Below are 21,241 nucleotides of genomic sequence, written 5' to 3' on the forward strand. Positions count from 1 at the left end.
TACTATTTGTTCCACATATGTCAGGCATCATTCTAGACACTAGCATGGCATTAGAAATAAAACCAAAGTTCCTACCGTGATAAAACTTGTATGAGTGGGCAGGAGGACACATATGAGTTTATCTATCTATCCATCCATCCATCCATCATCCATCATCCATCATCCATCATCTATCTACCTATTATCTATCTATCTATCTATCTATCTATCTATCTATCTATCTATCTATCATCTATCATCTACCTATCATCTACCTATCTATCAATCTATCAATCTATCTATCTATCTATCTATCTATCATCTATCTATCATCTATCTATCATCTATCAATCTATCTACCTATATACCTATCACCTATCTCTCTGTCTATCATCTATCGAGACCATTTCTATGAAAGAAAAATATAAAGCAAGGTTAGAGAATAGACACCAAGATAAATGATTAGTGTAAGGTTGAGCTGTGATGCCTTTGTGAATAGGGCTTAAATTAAAGTGTTGTTGTTACTTGCCATTGAGTAGATTCCAACTCAAGGCTACCCCATGCGTGCAGAGTTGAATGCTAAGTAAGGTTTTCAAGAATGTGACTTTTCAGAAGCAGATCTCCCAGGCACCTCTGAGTAGGTTTGAAGAGCCAACCTTTCAATTAGTAGTCCAAAGCTAAACCATTTGTGCCACCCAGGGACTCAAATTAAGGTGAGTATGACTTAACTGAACTTTCTATAGACAGCCAAGTACCAGATCATAAAGGAGGTTTTAGACAACTGCAGAGAATTTTGATTTTGACCTAAGTGGGATGAGCAGGCTGACTCTGTAGAAGGCAAGAGTTAGTGTCAAAATAAGATCAAATCATATGTTACTATATAGCATATGATTAAATGCAGGAAGAGATATTGAGACCTCTTGGTAGAAAGTAAATAAGCACAGTGTTTAAAAATTTGGTCTCTGGGACCATAGTCTCTAGATTACTGTTCTGAATTCAATATACTCATTAACTCTAAAATTTAGGCATGTTACTTAAATTTTATTTACATTTAGTGTGCCTCAGTTACTCCATCTATGAAGTTAGGATAAAAATGGTTTATTCTAAAGAATAAACCACTCAGTTTACAAGAAATATTACTTATTTACTTATTAAAATTTGTTCCTAAATCCAATTATTTATATTTTGAAGAAGACCACATACAAAAACATCAAGTTTGACTCTGGCTTGTGACTTTATTCACCTCTATAAAAGTTTGTACGTTCAACTATGGTAAGATATCTCAGGGGATTCTCCATCCCTTGTAGGTAAATCTAAGGATTTGGCCACAGCAGGCAGTTCTCTCAGTTTCAACATAAAAACACATTAGATAAACAAATGTTGATAACAACACCTTTCACACCATCCAAAATGTGGAAACAATCCAAATATCCATGTATGGATGAATTAATAAACAAAATGTGGTATACCCCTAAAATGGAATATTAATAAGCCGTAAAAAGGAATGAAGTTCTGATACATGCTACAATGTGGATAAACCTAGAAAACATTATGGTAAGTGAAATTAAAAAAAAAAATGCTGTGGAGTCAATTTGGACTCATAGCGAACCTATAGGAAAGAGTAGAGCTACCTTATCGGGTTTTCAAGGCTAGAAATCTTTATGGAAGTAGACTGCCACCTCTTTAGGTTAGCAACTAAGTGCTTTAACCACTGCACCACCAGGGATCCTACAAAACTAGCATACATAACCTGAACAGGGACTTGAACCCTGGACCCTCAGATTAAAAGCCTGACATTCTATCAACTGAAATATCCAGGCGACAGACCTAAACTGAACCCTTTGCCGTAGAATCAGTCCAGACTCATAGTGCCCTTATAGGAAAAAACAGAGCTGCTGCCCCTTAGGAGTTCTACAGAACTGCTGGTGGTTAGCAGTTGAACTTTTAACCACTGTGCCACCAGCGCTCCTATAAGTAAAATAGCTGACACAAATGGTCACATATTGTATGATTCCATTTATATGAAGTGTCCACAACGGGTAAATTCACAGAGACAGAAAGCAGAGTAATGGTTGCCAAGGGCAAGGGAAAGTGGAGTCTGGGGAGGGAGTGATTGTTTAATGGGTCTGAGATTTTTGGGGAAGTGGGTAATTGTGAATGATGAGTTTGAAAAGGAGACAGTAAGGACCACGGGTAGGGTAATTTTGTGAAAGAGTGCTTATAAAGTTTGAGGACCTGTGAAATTAATGTCTTCAAATTATCCATGCCAGTGCACTCCCTGGAATATCAGAGGTATGTGTCAATCCAAAGAGCACTGCTTTAAAAGCACATCTCTTTGTATCTTCTCTATCTCCAAAATAAGAGTGCCTGGGAGACTGAATAATTTTATAGTAACAACTTTATATACTTTTTTTCTATTTTCTGTAACAAACTTACAAAGATCTTGTAGTTTGTCCATACCACATTTATAAATGAAAGTGTTTGTCTTGTCATAGTTAAATTCCTTGGAGTAATATTATGTTAATTCGATTTATCAACTACCGTAATGCTGCAGTTTAATTCAGTTAAACATATATTTGGGGGGTCATCTGTTGCAGCTTAGGGGCTACCCGCTCTTTGACTTCTTGTACATGTTTATTTATATTAAAAACATTACATGAACAATTACTACGCGATGGCATTGTAATGAATTGGTTACACAAACCTGAACTAGCTTCCCTCATGGAGCACTCAGCCTAGCGGTTCAATCTTTTGCAGACGTGTGTCTAGAGGTAACTTCCTTGCCCACAGACCTAATGATCTCATTCTCACACATTCTATCTAATAGTATGAAATACAACACCATCCCACAAAGAACATGGAGAGTTTCAACCACTGCATTAAGTACACTATACAAATGAGCTTTGAAAGAGATATCAATAAGGTGACAAATTAAGAAGCTCCTGTCTCTCAACAGAAATACCAAAAAAACAAGCAGAAACTGTCAGAACTAACCTTATCAGAACTCTGATAAACAAAGATTCACTGCAAGGAAGCAAACACTGAATCAAGAAAAGGGAAATATCAAAGACATGGAAAAACTCTCTGCTTTATTTACTGGACTATGTCTAATTCCCTTTCTAACCCACCAACCAAACTGAAGTGGCAGCCCTCATTTACGGCATGCTACCTTGGATCCTTGTTCCTGAGGGAGCAGAGTAGACCTTATTCAAAATTTTTGTGTTTGTCTTCTCAAAACTGCTGGGCGTCTACCTAAAGGATTGAAACGAAGTGCTAGGCTCTGTATTATACACCTCAAATGCATGTTATTGTTTTTGTGAGGTGCCATCAAGTCAGTTCCAACTTGTACAACAGAAGGAAACCAGGTTCTGCCCCAATCTCACAATTGTTGTAATGCTTGAGCCCATTGTTGCAACCACTATGTCAATCCATCTCATTGAGGGTCTTCCTCTTTTTCGCTGATCTTCTACCTTACCAAGCATGATGTCCTTCTCCAGGGACTAGTGCCTCCTGATAATGTGTCCACAGCATGTGAAATGAAGTATTGCCATCTTTGCTTCTAAGGAGTATTCTGGCTGTACTTCTTCCAAGACCAATTTGTTCATTCTTCTGGCAGTCCATAATATATTCAATATTCTTTGCCAACAACACAATTCAAAGGTATCAATTCTTTGGTTTTCTTTATCCATTGTCCAGCTTTCACATACATATGAGGCAACTGAAAACACCATTGCTTGAGTCAGGTACTTCTTAGTCCTTAAAGTGACATCTTTGCTTTTTAACACTTTAAAGAGGTCTTTTGCAACATATATGCCCCATGCAATGCATAGTTTGATTTTTTGACTGCAGCTTCCATAGGCAATGATTGTGGAATGAAGTAAAATGAAATCCTTGGCAACATCAATCTTTTCTCCCTTTACCATGATGTTGCTTATTGGTCCAGTTGTGAGGATTTTGTTTTGTTTATGTTGAAGTGTTATCCACACTGAAGACTGTGGTCTTTGATTTTTATCAGTGCTTCAAGTCTTCTTCACTTCCAGCAAGTAAGGTGGTGTCTTTGGCATAATGCAGGTTGTTAATAAGTCTTCCTCCAATCCTGATGCCCTATTCATCCTCATACAGTCCAGCTTCTCATATTATTTGCTCGGCATACAGATTCAACAAGTATTTTGAAAAGATACAACCCTGACGCACACTTTTCCTGACTTTAAACAACTCAGTATCCCCTTGTTCTATGGAAATGACTGCCTCTTGTTCTATGTACAAGTTCATCATGAGCACAGTTAAGTGTCTTGCAATTCCCATTCTTTGCAATGTTATCCATAATTTGTTATGATCCACACAGTAGCATGCCTTTGCATAGTCAATAAAACAAGTAAACATCTTTTGGGTATTCTCTGATTTCGGCCATTATCCACCTAACATCAGTAATGAAATCTCTTGTTCTATGTCCTATTCTGAATCCACCTTGAATTTCTGGCAGTTTCCTGTAGATGTACTGCTGCAGCCTTTTTTGAATGATCTTTGACAAAATTTTACTTAGGTGTGATATTAATGATATTGTTGCATAACTTCCATATTTTATTGGATCACCTTTCTTTGGAATGGGTACAAATATGGATCTCTTCCAGTCAGTTTGCCAGGTAGCTGTTTTCCAAATGTCTTTCACAGACTAGTTAGCACCTCCGGCAGTGTAAACATTTGGTGAAACACCTTGATTGATATTCTGTCAATTCCTGGAGCCTTGTATTTTTGTCAATGCCTTCAGGGAAGCTTGGACTTCTTCCTTCAGTACTGCTGGTTCTTGGTCATACGCTACCCCCTGAAATGGATGATTGTCAACCAATTCTTTTTGGTGTGGTGACTAGTGTAATCCTTCCATCTTCTTTTGATGCTTCCTGTATCTTTTAACATTTTCCCCATAGAATACTTCTATGTTGCAACTTGAGGCTTGAATTTTTTCTTCAGTTCTTTCAGCTTGAGAAAGGCTGAGCATGTTCTTCCCTTTTAATTTTCCATCTCCAGGTCTTTGCACACGTCATTAAAATATTTTACTTTGTCTTCTCGAGCTGCCCTTCAAAATTTTCTCTTCAGCTCTTTTACTTCATCATTTCATCCTTTCACTTTAGCTACTCTACTTTCAAGAGCAACTTTCAGAGTCACTTCTAATATCCCTCTTGGTCTTCTCTCTCTTTTTGTCTTTTTAAAGACCTCTTTCTTTCTTTATGAATGGTGTCCTTGATGTCATTCCACAATTCAACTTGTCTGATCTACGGTCATTAATGCTTAATGAGTAAAATCTATTCTTGTGATGGTCACTAAATTCAGGTAAGATATACTCAGAGTCGTACTTTGGATCTTGTGGTCTTGTTCTAATTTTCTTCAACTTCAACTTGAACTTGCATATGAGCAATTGATGGTCTGTTCCACAATCAGCCCCTGGCCTTTTTCTGGCTGATGATATTGAGCTTTTCCATCATCTCTTTCCTCAGATGTAACCAATTTGATTCCTGTGTATTCCATCTGGTGAGGCCCACATGCATAATCACCTTTTATGCTGTTGAAAAAAGGTATTTGCAATGAAGAAGTTGTTGGTCTTGCAAAATTCTATTATGTGATCTCCAGAGTTGTTTCCATCACCAAGGCCATATTTTGCAACTACAGAGTCTTCGTTTCCTACTTTTGCATTCCAGTGCCTATTGATTGCATGTTTGATCATTTTTGGGCTTCAGAAGTTAGTAAAAAAATTCAATTTCTTCATCTTTGGCCTTATTGGTTGGTGTGTAAATTTGAATAATAGTCATATTAACTGGTCTTCCTTGTAGGCATATGAATATTATCCTATCACTGATAGCATTGTACTTCCAGATATTGAAATGTTCTTTTTGACAATGAATGCAATGCCATTCCTCTTCAAGTTCTCATTCCTGACAAAGCAGACCATATGATCGTCTGATTCAAAATAGCCAGTACCAGTCCATTTCAGCTCACTAATGCCTAGGATATGGATGTGTATGCATTTTATTTCATTTTTGATGACTTCCAATTTTCCGAGATTCATACACATTCCAGGTTCCGGTTATCAGTGGATGTTTGCAGCTGATCTTCTCATTTTGAGTCATGCTACCTCAGCAAATGAAGATCGCAGAAGCTTGAGTCCATCGACATCATTAACGCTGACTCAATTTGAGGAGGTAGCTTTTCCTCAGTCATATTTTGAGTACCTGCAAACCTGAGGTTCTTATCTTATGGCACTATATCAGACAATGTTCCGCTGCTATTCATGAGGTTTTCCTTAGCCAATTTTTTCAGACATAGACTTCCAGGTCCTTCTTCCTAGTCTGTCTTAGTCTGCAAGCTCCCTTGAAACCTGTGCACCAAGGGTGAACCAACCTGCTGGAACTTGAATGACCAGTGGCAAAGTTTCCAGTATCACAGCAGCAGGAAAACCATCACAGCAAGACAAACTGACAAACATGCGGTGGTTGGGATGCATACAAAGCATAAAAACAGAATTGCTTGAAACACTGTAAGGCAAACAAAAAACTTATACACTTGGGATGAAAGAGTGCAACTGACATATACAACAGAACGCTTAAGGCCAAATAGGAAAAGCTGAGGGGAGTGCTGTTTTGGGAATTTTGGACTTCCCAAAGCATTCTTTTATATGGGAAGATTTAGAAAGCCACTCACATGCTCAGGACAAGATACATGCTCAGAAAAATCCTGAGAAATCCTACACTTTCACCTCAGGCTGATTTCTAGTTTCATTGTAAGCCTCGTTAACCTTTAGCGTGACCCAGAACAGAGTCAATCTGGAATAACTGCAAGAAGTATTTTTTTTATTATTTATCATTTGTTTATTTTCATTTTTGTGGATTTTTTTTCTTTTTAACTCATGTAATTCAAGGAAATCTCTGTGAGAACACTAACTGAATACAAACTAAAGCAACGTAATTACAATGAACACACATGTCAAGGAATCTAGTCTTCATGAATATACTTTGGAAAATCACTAAACCAACAAACTAATACAGCCTTAAACAATTAAAAAAAAAAAAAGAGTAAACCCTGAAGAAGTGGTATAACCTGATTACCAGAGTTTCCATATTATAAAGTTTAAATGTTTATTTTCCATGAAAAAACCACAAGGACTACAGAGAAACAGAAAAGGATGTCTCATTCAAAGTAACACCATAAAGCAACATGAACAATACATTTGGTAACCGTATACTTGGTAAGGTTTAATATCCAGAATATAAAAACAACTCCTATAACTCAACAACAAAAAAGACAAACAACCCACTTTGGAAAAATGAGCAAAGGATATGAATAGAAAATTCTCCAACAAAGACATACAAAATTGCGAATAAGATTGTGAAAAGATGCTCAACGTCATTAGTCATTAGGGAAATGAAATTAAGCCTGCAATGAAATACCACTTCACCCCAATAGGATGGCTATTAGCAAAAAATCAAAAAATAAAAAGTGTTGGTGAGGACTCGTAGAAATTGAAATATTCATGCATTGCTGGTGGGAATTCAAAATCGTGCAGCCACTGTGGAAAACAGTTTGAAAATTTCTCAAAAAGTTCAACATGGAGCTACCATAGGGCCAACACTTCCATTTTTAGGTATACATGCAAAATATTTGACAGCGGGGGCTCAAACAGATGTGTGTACATTTTTATTGCAGCATTATTCACAATAGCTAAAATTTGGGGAAAAAACACATATCCATCAACAAATTAATGCATAAACAAAATGTGGTAATATACAACAAAATGTTTTTTAGTCATCAAAAGAATGAAATTCTAACACTTGCTGCAACATTACACAGAGCAAAGTAAGCCAGGCACTAAAGGACACATATTGTATGATTCCACTCTTATTATATATCTCTTGTTGGTAGTTGTTGTTAATCAGCAAATCCATAGTGACAGATACTAGACTAGAGTTTACTGGAAACTGCGCAAACAGGGGAGCCCTGGTGGCTCAGTGGTTAAGAGCTTAGCTGCTAAGCAAAAGGTCAGCAGTTTGAATCCACCAGCGGCCCCTTGGGAGCCCTAAGGGGCAGATTTATAGGATCTGTCCTATAGGATCACTGGAAACCCTGGTGGTGTAGTGGTTAAGTGCTATGGCTGCTAACCAAAAGGTTGGCAGTTCAAATCTGCCAGGTGCTCCTTGGAAACTCTATGGGGCAGTTCTACTCTGCCCTATAGGGTCGCTATGAGTCGGAATTGACTCGATGGCAGTGGGTTTGGTTTTTTTGGTTATATGATCACTATGAGTCAGAATCTACTAGACTGCAAAGGATTTGTTTTTGTTGTTGTTTTTATTGTTGGGCAAAGAGGAGAACGGGGAGTTATTGCTTAGTGGTTATAAAATTTTTGCTTGCAGTGATGGAGAATTTTTGGGAATAGATGGAGATGGTTCACAACACTGCAAAAGTAATTAATGCCATTGAATTGCCTACTTAAAAGTGGTTAAAGTGGAACTTGTATATGTTTTTCCACAATAAAACATTTTTTAAATGTGATAACATTTTCTATAATCCTACTAATGTATTAGATATTAAGCTAAACTCTTAATTCAAGCTACCTGACTTAATACTCAAAATACATCTATAAAGTATATATCAATTTTCTCATTTTCAGTATGAAAGGACTGTATACTGGCGAGGTTAAATAACTTATATAAGATTCCATATGTATTCAGTAATAAGTTCAGGTCCATTTGACTAAAGATTCCAGCTTGTTGCCACCACCGATTCCAGTCCTCCAATGCAAAATCTTCCACAAAGGAACTCCTGTTTATAATGTTCTGCACTTTCTACTCCAGGATACTATTGCATTAGTTTACTGTGGCTAGAATACTTATTTTACATATGAACCCCAAATCTGGCCCAAATGTATTATGCTTTTCCTTTTAAAACTAGGATAAAACCCCACCTCCTAGATGAACTCATTCCATATTGTCTTCTCTCCCTTAGGCACTTGATATGTTAGACAAAAACAGGTGTAGCATGTATCACACCCATTTATCAATCCAGTTTCCAATACGAGGAACTGTGAATCCATTTCATTCATTATAATTATGAGTACCCTTTTACTTAATGTCATCATTTTACATACCTTCTACTTACAAAAATGTCCTTGTGTTCTTTAGCACGATTTTTTAGAATCCTTCCCTTCTATTTCAATCTGTTTTTTCTGTGTGCATCCTTCATTAGTTTCAAAATGATATGCTTTTTTCTATTTATTTGATAGAATATAAATATTTTAAAAGGCATATTTAACTGAATAATATTTAAAATTACCTAATACATCTATTCCCCGCCTGTAATAAAAGGATTACAGACTCCTATATTCTCCAAGGCAGTGCTCTTTAGATACCTTTACTTTTGCTCTAATCAAAATAATAAAAAAATCAATAAAAAATGATGAATTAAAAAATAATAAAGTAACAATAAAAATAATAACTATTAAAAATAACCAAAATTAGGTTTACCAAATATTTTACTTATCTTTTTTACCCTTGCTTTTTGTGCTTCAATACTTCCTTTTGTCTTTAATTTTATTCTTGCTGATGGACATTCCACTATGGTTTATTCAGTTAGAATCCATAAGTAATAAATTCTCTTACTGTATGTAAATCTGAAAACTTAGCCTTCCTTTCAATGAAAGCTTAGTACTTTGTAGAGTTCTGGGTTGACTCATTACACCCACTCTTCACTTACTGCCAGGGTTAAGTTCCAAAGACTCGGTCTTTACGTGAAAATCGGCTTTAGGCAAGTCCACTCCTCCTTTTTGTTCCAGTTCTTCTCCTTCTTTCCACTTGCTACAAACTCCTCCCCCGCCACCTCTTCTTCCTCACTTCTACTCCCTCGATTTCCTCCTCCCTCTGCTCTCAGGTGCACCAGGTAGAAAGCTAGTTGGAGAGCAAAGGCTGGTCACAGAGCACAGCCCTGAGGTGTTGGGGGGGCAACTGCACTAGAGCGACCCAAGAGCAGCCGGCAAAGGACTGGGCTGAAATTGCACGGGAACCCCGAGATGGGGGCGAGGGATGTTCCTGCGTGGCTGCTCCATTCCCAGAAAGGTTGCCAACCCTCAGGCCTCACCTCGCTGTCCTTTGCCACCTGGAGCTGGGAGCCACCACAAGCCCCTGGAAGCTGGGCACCTGCACGTGCCAGCAGGAGGTGAGTTAGAGGAGCTCAGGCCACTTCCTCTAAGTGGGCTCTGGCTCCTACGGAAGGAATTTCATGGAGGAGGGGATGAGACCATAAGTTACTGCACTGGGCGGCAGACACCAACCCTAATGACGCCACTGCAGCCAACGTTACTCTCTCTTGGCACCTCCGCGTTGGTTACTGCCGGAAGTGCACCCATAAAGCGCAAAATAGTTGGGTAGTAGATTTTTTACTATTGTCTTAAGTAAGGAGTAGGTGTATATATTCCAGATATCTCTGCCTTCTGTTGGTCCTGATAAGCCTGTAGTCAATCACAATCTCTCCTTTTTAGGGATTCTGTGTTTCGATCCTTGTAGTATTTTTTAATTACATTTAGTTTTGATATCCTCAATTTTTACTACCACACCTTGAGGCATGGATTTAGTTTTATTTCCCCTGTTTGAGATTAGAGGTAATTTTTTCAATCTGACAGTTTATACCTTTTCTCTACTGTAAAATGACTTCAGACATTGTATTTTTCAGTTGTGCCTCTTCTATTTTGTGTCTCCTTCTGGAATTCCTATTAAATGCAGTTCAGAACTTCTCTTTATCTACGCCTTATCTTCCTGTGTTGTATTCTGGTAATTTCCTTAGATTTTCATGGATCCTAATTCTTTATTTAGTTTTGCCAGTTCACTCTTTTGCTCGTGTAATATGCTTTTAAACGACTATGTTTTTCATTTCAATTTTTTTTTTTTGCTTTCAAATCTACCTGTTGTCTTTTCAGAATATCCTGTTTTTGTTTTGATTCAATTTTTTTTTTTATTTTAACAGACTTACTGTAAAATCTGTTCTCCATTCTGTTCTATCCATGAAGTCTCACTCTCTCTCGTGATGATTTTTTCCATCTGTTATTTTATGATATTAATCCTTTTCCTCAGAAGTTATTTATTTCATGGAGTTCCATTCCATAGACACTGGGTTATATAAGCATTTTGTGGGGGAAATTTTATGTTTAACTGTGCTGGAGCAGAGTTCTAGAGTACTAGTTCTAGGCTTTTTTTTTTTTTCTGAAATGTCAATCTCATGAATGTAGTGGCAATTTGGAAATGCCAACTATATCCACCTGAGGTTTAAAGATTTGTTTGCTTAGAGGTGAATCTACCTCAGTTCATTTTACCATGTTAACTGAGATCTCCTATCTGTATGTGTTTATTTTCTTCACTATGTCATCAACCCAAGTTATAGAAATATTTCATTTTCTTTTTGTGCTTTGCACATGATATGTACTCAATATGTTTACTTTTTTCAACTGAATTGATCAGTTAAAAACTGAAAATCATTCTACTTGCAGACAAAAGAAATTAATACCATGAAATGAAAGAATTTCTAAGAACATATTGTTCAAGTGGGAAATTTTGTCAACTAAATAACGTTCAAACACAGAAGGTTAAAATGACGATCAATGTCTCCAATATTTTTGTCAGTTTTTTTTTTCTTTTATACAAATAGAATATTTTATACAACATATCCTTGCATAAAAGCTTAAAAGTTAATCTATTTGCCAGGTATAATAGATTTGTTCTCTTAAGCCCTCATGCAAATATTTTTCCCCAAGAAAGCCATTATAGCACAGCACTTTTCTGTAATAACAAAATGATGGGCTTATATTGAGGAAAAAATAAAATTCCTGAAGAAGCAGTTTCATTGTAAGTAATTAATTATGAAACAGTTTTAAATGTTAATCTATGTACGAAACAATATCCAAAAATCAACCTTCTGTTACATTTGCCCTATTGTGCAATAATGCAAGATGTTAAAAGGAAACCAAGCTGTTGGTAATCAGGCTCTGTATAAAGGATGACATTTCTATGGTCTGGGTCATCCTAGAACACCTGCTATAATGTGCAGGACAGAAATATATCATAAAAATAATTTATGCTTTTGTATAATAAATGTGCAAACATTTAAGCAGATTTTTAGCAGGATAATAAGGCCTTTGCTGAAATTCCTTATGGGAAAGTCTATCCATCCAGAGAAGAACTAGATCCTTTGCCATGAAGATACAAAATAACAATTAATGACATTTATCTTCATAACAATAATTGGAGAGCTACTGGAAAATAAAATTATATCATATCAGAAACCTGAAATTTTGAAATGAACAGAGTATATTTTAGACCCAATCCAAGGGAGTTTAATTACAAAACTACTAGACTTGATATCAAAATAGGGTAGCTATTATTTGGGCTATAAAGGTAACTTAATAAGATACCAAGATACCTTCTTTAAAGAAAATAAGTGTTATGCTCTATGGACTATGGATGACTACAGTCATTTCCTTTAACTTAAAAAAAAGGGAAACACTTTCAAAGCTCTCCCTGTCCCTCTCTCACAATGCTTCATGTAAGTAGAAAATTAAAGCAATCCTCTAAGAGATAAACAGCATAGATTTGTATAAAATGAGGAACCATTTCTGGCTGTGACAAATGTCTTGGTATAGTGTCATAGCTCAGACTCCTGAATCAAATCATCATTGTTCAATTCCTTCCTACCACTCAGTAGCTAAGGACTTGGAGAAATTTTACATTTGCCCTTCAATTTTCATATCTGTGTCTATATATGTGTTTATATAGATATGTCATGCTCATAGGAATACTGGATAGATTCAATTGAAGGAGAGATTGAGATCAAGAGAAAAAAAGTGGAGTTGGGGGAGAAAAGACAAAAAGAGAAAGAGCATTTTTGACAATGCTTGGCCCAGAGAAATCACTCAAATATTTTACCAACTTGTTATTTTTTCTTCCAATTATTATTATTAGTAGTAGTAGCAATTGTCAAACAATATCATTAATATCATGCAAGTAAAAATTTGCTGAAAATAATTCAAATACAGTTTGCAGGAGTACATCCACAGAGAATTACCAGAAATTCAAGCTGGATTCAGAAGAAGACTTGGAATGAGAGATATCATTGCCAATATCAGGTGGATCTTGGCCCAAAGCAGAGAATATCAGAAAGATATTTACCTGTGTTTTATTGACTATGCAAAGGCATTTGAATGTGTGCATCATAACAAATTATGGATAACATTATGAATGGGAATTACAGAACACCTAATTTTGTTCATGAGGAACCTGTACATAGACCAAGAGGCAGTGTTAGAACAGATTTAAGTGGTTTAAAATCAGGAAAGTGTGCATCACGGTAGTATTATTTCACCATACTTATTTAATTTGTATTTTGAGCAAATAATCTGAGAAGCTTGTGTATATGAAGAAGAACTCGGTGTCAGGACTGGAGGAAGGCTCTTTAACAACCTATGCTATGCAGATGACACAGCCATGCTTGTTGAAAGTGAAGAAGACTTGAAGCACTTACTCATGAAGATCAAAGACTATAACCTTCAGTATGATTGCACGTCAACATAAAGAAAACAAAAGTCCTCACAACTGGACCAATAAGCAACATCATGATAATGGAGAAAATATTGAAGTTGTTGATCTGGCCTAACTAACTTCTTTGAATTTTAATTAGTGGGTTATTAATTTATAATTTTTATTCAACAAATGCTTATTGAGACTTATGTGCCAGTTCTGGCCTAATGCTAGAGATGATGACATATTGGAGACCAAAACATACTGGACACATCTGCCATCATAGAGCTTATATTCTTGGAATGAAGGTGGATAGACAAAAAATACACAAACACATGCACACACATATGTATTTATCTACATCACATATACACATATACATGATATTAATTATATATTATATATAATGTGTAATATCTGGAGCCTTGTTTTTTGCCAATTTTCTTTTCAATTGCCTCATGTGTATGTGAAAGCTGGAAAACCAAAAAAAAAAAGGAAGATGAAGGAAGAATGATGAGTTTGAGATTGGTGTTGGTGAAGAATATTGAATACACAGTGGACTGCCAAAATAAAGAACTAATCTGTTTAAAGAATAAATACAAATGGAATGTTACTTGAAGCAAGAATGGCAAGATTTAGACTCACTTACTTTAGACATGCCATCGGGAAAGACCAATCTCTAGTAGAAGACATCATGTTTAGTAGAGAGCCAATGAAAACAAGTGAAATCCAGAACGAGATGAAGTGACATAATAGCTGCAAAAACGGACTTGAACATATCAACAATCACGAAGAATGAACGCTGCAGGATCAGGCAATGTTTCATTCTGTTATACGTAAGGTTACCATGAGTTGGAACACACAGGATTATAACAAACAACATTTTGTATCTGTTATGGAATAAATTGTATCCCTCTTAAATGTATGTTGGAATCTTAACCCCTAAAGCTTTGATTGTAATTGTGTTTGGATCATGCCAAAGTAGGGATCATTTCTGAATTAGAAAAAGAGCTGATTAGACACAGTGATACACAAGAGTGGGAGCAGACAAATGCTATGTGAGGATTATCCACAAACCAAGGAAAGCCTGATACTACCTACAAGGAGGGAATTCTTATTGTGGAGACCATGATGTGGACTTTTAGCCTCCAGAATGGTGAAAAATAAGTTTCTGTTCTTTAAATCCATTCTACTTGTAGTATTTCTGTTATGGCAGCAGGAGGTAACTAAGACAATAACATACACACTCTCTCTCACACACACACATATATATATAATTTCTGAGAGTGATAAGTGTTATAAAGTACAAAATATCAAAGATAATTTGTCACACATAAAGAGAATGTTGGGAAGTGAGGAGGGAAATTAATAGTGTGGTAAGAGCAATTCTCTCTGTGGAAGTAATATTTGAAAAATGAACCAAATGAAATGAGACAACAAATCATGAGATGACATGAAATAAGAGTAGAAGCCTTAATCATGGTTCATGTTTGGCACATTAGTTCATAACACCAACCTTGTAATTTGGTTGAAATTGTTAAATATGGTTTTCATAGGGTTTCACATAATGTCTGCCACATAGTATGTGATACAGCACTCACTATGCAATAGTTACTGTGATGGATGGAAGTATGAGTCATATGACTGCCAATTTTGGGTGAAATAGAAATATTCAGAGAGAGAAATTCTCTAGTTGAGAGCAGCTGATGGCTCTGTAAAGACAAGAAAGCACTAAAAGGAAATAACAGGTGATTACAGGAGGCCAAAAAAGCCAAATAAAAATTAATCACTTTAGAGTCTCACCAAATGAAGGGGGTACAAATGTCCAGCTTCCTGAGGTTTTTAGGAGTAAACCTATTATGTCTTCGCTAAGTTAACTTCTACCATTCTGTCAGGCAGCCTCCTAATTAAATCTTGCATATGCCTAATATGTTAAAAAATGTAAATGGTATTAATGTTTTATGCCAGTTTAAGCATGTAAACATTTTATCTTTTCTTTTTTCATTCTCTTTTGCTATCTTTTTAAGTATTTAGAAAATAATCTAGAGCAGAGAATCTTGGCATCAATTTGTTAGGAGTAAGACTGAACAAATCAGAAAATGTGAAGTCAAATTGATTTACTTGTAAGTCTACAGAAGCAGGAGAAATCAAAGAATGAATTGCATTGGACAAATCTGTTCCAAAAGGCATCTTTTAAATTTTAGAAAGCAAAGATATCACTTTGGTGACTAAGGTGCTTCTAATCCAAGCTATAGTCTTTTCACTTGCCTCATATGCATGCAGAAGCTGGATAAATGAAAAACAAAGAAAAGGAATTGATGCATTCAAACTGTGGTGTTGGCAAAGAATTTTGAATATGTCGGGGACTACCAAAACAACAAACAAATTAGTCTTAGAAGAAACACAACCAGAATTTTCCTTAGAAATGAGGGTGGCATAGCTTCGACTTACTTACTTTGGCTACGTCATCAGGAAAGACCAATCACTAGAAAATGACATCGTGTTTGGTAGAGAGCCAATGAAAACGAGGAAACCCTCAATCAGGTAGATTGATGCAATAGCCCCAGCCACGGACTCAAACACACGAAGGATCGTGAAGATGGTACAAGACTGGATAATATTTCAATCTGTCGTTATACGTAATTTTGCCTTGAGATGAAGCTCACTCCACTAAAAACAAGTACCTGCAAATTAAAGCATTAATAAATTCACCTTCGTTCAAAAGTCATGTGTGTAATGCTTAAATATACAATGTACTCTTCATAACTCTGAAAGAGGGAGAAGGAGAGAAAAGGAAATACTTTTGTCCTAAAGGACTAACTATAAAAGTGGCATAAAATGGGTGATAGCAAAATCTACTGAAAGCAGTAGAGAGGTCCAAGACCTGTATAAATTCTGACAGAATTGATTCATTGAAAAGATAATATATCACTGAGAAGAAGATGAAAGAAAAAAATGAGAAGAGTCAAAGGGGCAAATGACATCCAATGACACTCTCTTGACAACTGGTGTCCAATGGACTGAATGTGTTGGCCAAGGACTTCAGTATGATAGACCACTGGTTCAGTCATTACTCCCTTAGCTTGCTGCTAATGACCCTCAATTATGAAAGTGTCTCCTAGCACCTATGATTCCATGTTAATTAAGATGCTTTTCATATGATCTGACTCATCACATAGGCTTGGCTATGAGGAGAGACTGTATGATCATGTTAATATGTATATATCATTCATGTGATTTTATATTTCTCATATGGATTAATAAAAAGTCATTCTGTTGTTTAACAGCCCCCGGGCTTGGATAATATAAATTTATCCTAAAAGATATTTCTGTTTTTCCATGTGTCAGGATATCTGCATCTGCATTATTGAGATCCATATCGGAAACACGCATAAATTTACCACAGATACAGTTCCCCTGTGAGGCTTTTTAGACAGCCAGCTGGCCTGTCCAGGAGATGCTCCACCTTGCCCAAATTCATTCTTCAGCACTTCTCCAGATGTATTTTTCTCCTCTGTGTATCATTGCCAAAATTACTTTCAAAGTTGGAAAGTTGCTTCCCTCATCTCTCAAAATTGTATTAGTTGTTTGGGGGCTTTAAAATCTTTTTAAAAGTAGCCCATTCTGTGGGAGAAAAGACCTGGCAATCTGCTCCAGTGAAGATGACAGCCTAGGAAATCCTATGGGGCTGTTCTATTTTGTCATATAGGGTCGCTATGAGTTAGAATCAACTCCATGGCACACAACAACAACCATCACTTACATATATATATAGAGAGAGAGAGAGAGCCCTGGTGGTGCAGCAGTTAATAGCTTGGCTGCTAACCAAGAAGTTGGCAGTTGGAATCCACCAGCTGCTCCTTGGAAATTCTATCAGGCAATTCTACTGTATCCCACAGGGTCCCTATGAGTCAGAATCAACTCGATGGCAGCAGGTTTGGTTTGGTTCTGTAGCACTTAACCACTAGGCCACTAGGGATCCTTGGTATATGTATGTATGTGTGTATGTGTGTGTATATCATATACATACATGTATGTATGTATGTATGTATGTTTGGCTACTAACCAAAAAGTCAGCAGTTCGAATCCACCAGCCACTACTTAGAAACCCTATTGGGCAGTTCTACTCTGTCCTATAGGGTCACTATGAGTTGGAATCGACTTCATTCTGGTGCTATTTCTCGTAAAACACATATTCACCATTAATATTCTTTTGTGTCAAATAATAATGAAAATAAAAATAATACAGTGTTCTTAAAAGAAAAATTGTTTACTTAATAGAAATAGGGTATAAGGTATCTCTTCTACAAAAAGGCAGGAATCATTTCCCCTCTGGGTGCTTGATGTTTGTGTCTAGCTACATGATTTTGTTCAGCACAGAGGGGCCAAAGGAATTGTGGGCAAAATAGGTGAGGGAGGTTTCACCTGGTTGAGCTTGGGCTTGTTTGTTTTAAATCTAAAAAATTGCCACTTAATAAAAGAAGGAGATAATATTGTTGAGCACAGCAGTTCTTCTGGTTTTCTTCAATGTCCTGCATGGCAAGTAAATAATTATCCTTTAGAAACTCCATACAAAATGAATTAGCCCAGCTCATAGATACAACCTGACACAAAAAGGAGGGTTAAATGGTCTAAGACCACAGTAAGCATCAGTGTCAGAACTGGCATTAAAAACTCAGGAGCATCTACTGACAAGCCTGGGACTAAAAAAATAAATAAATAAAACACGAGCCCATATCAGTCTTAACTGAATGACACTAGTTACATAGAGTACTTTAAACTAAAGGAATTTCTAGGCTAATTACAACCTCCAAATCAAAGGAAACCCATGTTTCCTTGTGACAGGGAAAGCAAAAATGATGTACAAAGTTACATTTAACATTTCTTCAGAACTGTTTTTAGGAGAATTTTTGTCTAAATAGATTTAAGCCACTAAAAATGGTATATACATATATATTTTATATCACCCAGTCATGCAGCATTATGCATTTTTCATGTTACGAGTATGAGTTATGAGCAGGAATACCAGCTTTTGTCTAAGTTGTAAAGGTAGTCTAGAAAAGGGTGATACAGGCCTAGGAGTAGTAGCTGAGGAACCTCTGGGTTAACATCCTACGCTAGGAGCCACTATAGGAGCTAAACTGATTTATATGCAGTCAGCTTGCTCATTAAGACCAAGTAATTGTGGAATATTAATCTCTTTATATATCCTAAGTCCCAGTGCTTGGGAGTCTCTGGGTGGTACAAATGGTTAATGTGCTTGAATGGTAACCAAAAAGCACCTTGGAAGAAAGGACTGGTAATTTACTGCCATAAAAATCAGCTATTGAAAACCCTATGGAGAACAGTTGTACTCTGACACACATGGGGTTACCATGAGTCAGAACTGACTCGTTGACAATTGGTTACATTAGCTAGTTCTATGACAGCATGGGACAATATGTTTAAAAAGTCAAATGTTGTTCCACTAGAAGATTCATAGCATGGCTTCGTCTCTACTCAGACACAGTTTAACACAGAGGACTGAGCAGTGTTCTTTCTCAGTTCCCCACAGACCACCTTGCTCATTTGGCACTAAGATTTTAATTTATAAACAGGGGCATTTGGCAGACTGACAACAAACAGCTCATGGCAGAGATTGTGGTACCAAGGAAAGCAGGAATACATTAGTAGAGGCCCAAATGAGAAGCATGAAGATGAGTAGGGCAGTGCCAATGCCCAGAGGGAGACCACAGCAAAGGTAGTGGCAGTTGGCAGGTGCAGACTTGTTTTCAAGAAAATGTGAGACACCCTCTGAAATACAAGGCAGGAGGATTTTGTTCAGCACTAACGTACTTCCATCTGCTCTAGAGGTAAGCTGCCAGTGCGTTCCCTTATCTGTTTACAGAATGGTGAATCTTAGGGAAATAAGTTACAGGTAGATTTAGTATAGCATCGCTGGTTTCCATATAACTATTCTGTAACATTTAGAAGTTAACTGCAAGAATATTCACTTCTCAAATTTAGGAAGTCCCTGTTAACATCAGTATGCTTATGACTTTAAATGTTCCATAGGTGTCAAGAACAAAATTCCTGTAATGTTCCTAAGTTAAAGAGACTCTCTGGTCAATAGGAATCTCTCAGGAAACTTCATGATGTTGTTGTAGGTTCCATCCAGTCTATTCCCACTCTTAGCGACCCTATGTACAACAGAATGAAATACTGCCTGGTCCTACGCCATCCTCCCAATTATTGTTATGCTTGAGCCCATTGTTGCAGCCACTGTGTCAGTCCATCTCACTGAGGGTCTTCCTCTTTTTCACTGGTGCTGTGCTTTACCAAACATGATGTCCTTCTCCAGGATATCTCCTGATGCTGTTTTTGTTAGGTGCCATCAAGTAAGTTGCAACTTACAGAGACCCTATGTGCAACAGAAACAGTGATAACATGTCCCAGGAATGTGAGACAAAGTCTTGCAATCCTTGCTTCTAAGAAGCATTCTGGCTATACTTCTTCAAGAAAAAATTTGTTCATTCTTCTGGCAGTCCATTCAATATTCTTCACTAGCACCACAATTCAAAGACATCAGTTCTTCATCAGTCTTCCTTATTCATTGTCCAGCTTTTGCATGCATATGAGATGATTGAAAACACCACGGCTTGGGTCAGACCCACCTTAGTCCTTAAAGTGACAGCTTTCTAAAACTTTAAAGAGGTCTTTTGCAGGAGATTTTCCCAATGTAATGTGTCATTTGATTCTTGACTGCTGCTTCCATGGGTGTTGATTGTGGATCGAAGCAAAATGAAATCCTTGACAACTTCAATCTTTTCTCCCTTTATCATGATGTTGCTTATTGGTTCAGTTGTGAGGATTTCTGTTTTCTTTATATTAATGTATAATACATACTGAAGGCTGTAGTCTTTGTTCTTCATCAGTAAGTGCTTCAAGTCCTTTTCACTTTCAGGAAGCAAGGCTGTATCATCTGTATATTGCAGGTTGTTGGTGAGTCTTTCTCCAATCCTGATCCCACATTCTTCACATAGTCCATACAGCTTGAATACAGACTGAATAAGCATACAGACTGAATAAGTGTAGCAAAAGGATACAACACTGACACTTTAGAGCTCACAATCATTTCCTTAGCAGAAAAGAGTCTTTCAACCCTGAAAAGATTTAGATTTAAGAATTAAAATGATGAAACAAGGGAAACTCATCTTTATTTACATTTTTTGTAAGGTAAATATTTCATTCATTTTGTGAGCTAAGCATTTTACAGACTTTGGGATAGAATTGTAAACAACAGAAAGTCCGTATCTTCATGGACCTTACAATCCAGAAGAGATGATGGGCAGTCATAAAAAAATGCATACTATTTATATGTATATATTGAATTTTATCAAATCTGAAATACCATCAGTTTTAATTATAAGATGTGTTATTTTGTACCATTAAGGGAATAAAAAAAAAAAAACTGCCAACTAAATTATGGTACAATGTTTTCTTATCATTTAGATATTATGTTTTGAAGATTTATTTGGGCAGATTTCATCAATTAACAGTCACACACAGAAAAAACACATGTAAGTAAAATCAAATAATGTTTTTTTAACACCTTTTTGTATTAATAATCAGGCTCTTCTCATTTGTGTTGTTGTCACCCCTTCCAGAAATGCATATTGCTATACCCTGTGTTATCAAGAATATTAGTGTTGTAGGATTTTTTAAAAATGCACTACATT

At 36.6% G+C, this 21,241-nt stretch overlaps 1 non-coding gene across 1 annotated transcript; it reads right to left on the bottom strand.

The window, feature by feature from the left end:
• Positions 1–1,726: 1,726 nt before the first annotated feature.
• On the bottom strand, positions 1,727–1,799 carry TRNAK-UUU (transfer RNA lysine (anticodon UUU)). The gene has a single exon. It is a non-coding gene; the product is annotated as a tRNA-Lys (tRNA).
• Positions 1,800–21,241: the final 19,442 nt, after the last annotated feature.

Source organism: Loxodonta africana, chromosome 5 (assembly GCF_030014295.1).
Source record: "Loxodonta africana isolate mLoxAfr1 chromosome 5, mLoxAfr1.hap2, whole genome shotgun sequence".
NCBI lineage: Eukaryota > Metazoa > Chordata > Mammalia > Proboscidea > Elephantidae > Loxodonta > Loxodonta africana.